Source organism: Phoenix dactylifera, chromosome 4 (genome assembly GCF_009389715.1).
Source record: "Phoenix dactylifera cultivar Barhee BC4 chromosome 4, palm_55x_up_171113_PBpolish2nd_filt_p, whole genome shotgun sequence".
Classification (NCBI taxonomy): domain Eukaryota; kingdom Viridiplantae; phylum Streptophyta; class Magnoliopsida; order Arecales; family Arecaceae; genus Phoenix; species Phoenix dactylifera.
Window position 1 is genome coordinate 6,892,385 of NC_052395.1, and position 956 is coordinate 6,893,340.

Here is a 956-nt window from a genome sequence, read left to right on the forward strand (position 1 = left end):
ATAGGTATTCGAGTATGGATCGTTATAAGGCTTTTGGTAGGAGTTTATAGCATTTGCTTGATCGTGCAAGACTTCCTTGAATGCCGGTATGGTGGGGCAATCTGTAGTGGGTATGACCAGACATACAACACTCGTTTCTAAGCTCTATAGTCTTGAGAGGCTCAACCTTCCTAAGCTCAATTTCTTCTATCTTCCTAGTGAGGGCTGCCATTTTAGCATGAAAATCATCCTCAGTTCTGAGGTTGTAAAGGCCTCCCTGTACAGAGCTAGTAGGCTTAGGCAAAGACTTATTGTTTCTATCCCCGTTATCCCAAAGTTGGGCAGTCTCAGCAAGGGAATCCAAATACTCCCATGTCCTATTAGGTTGTTTTTCTAAAAATCTACCATTGCACATGATCTCTACAAACTGTTTCAACTGTGGAGATAAACCTTCATAAAAGAAGCTAATAGTTCTCCAAGTTTCAAACCCGTGATGAGGGCATGAGAGAAGAAGGTCTTTAAATCTTTTCCAACTTTCATAAAATGTTTCATTGTCTTTTTGTTGAAAATTGCTGATATGTCTTTTCAAAAAGTTGGTCCTTTGTGCGGGAAAGAACTTCTTCAAAAATTCTCTCTGCATATCTTGCCAAGTTCTTATTGATCTAGGTCGCAAGGAGTTTAGTCATATTTTGGCCTTATCCTTTAGAGAGAAAGGGAACAACGTCAGCTTGAGGACATCCTCGGTGACGTTCGGCACTCTAAATGTAATGCTCAATTCTTCAAAATCCTTTACATGAAGATACGGACTCTTGGACTCTAACCCGTGAAACTTGAGCAGCAATTGGATTACCTCCGGTTTGATGTCAAAATGTCCTACATTATCATGAATAATTATGCATGAAGGTTGACTAGTCCTAGTCGGTTGTAGGTATTGCCTCAGAGTCATAACATGGGATTCACGTTCTCAATCGTGGTGA

General features: G+C 40.4%; 1 non-coding gene across 1 annotated transcript; it reads left to right on the forward strand.

Annotated features, from left to right (window-relative positions):
- The first annotated feature begins 464 nt into the window (after positions 1 to 464).
- Positions 465 to 573, forward strand: LOC113461391. The gene has a single exon (XR_003383633.1). It is a non-coding gene; the product is annotated as a small nucleolar RNA R71 (small nucleolar RNA).
- The last annotated feature ends 383 nt before the right edge of the window (positions 574 to 956 follow it).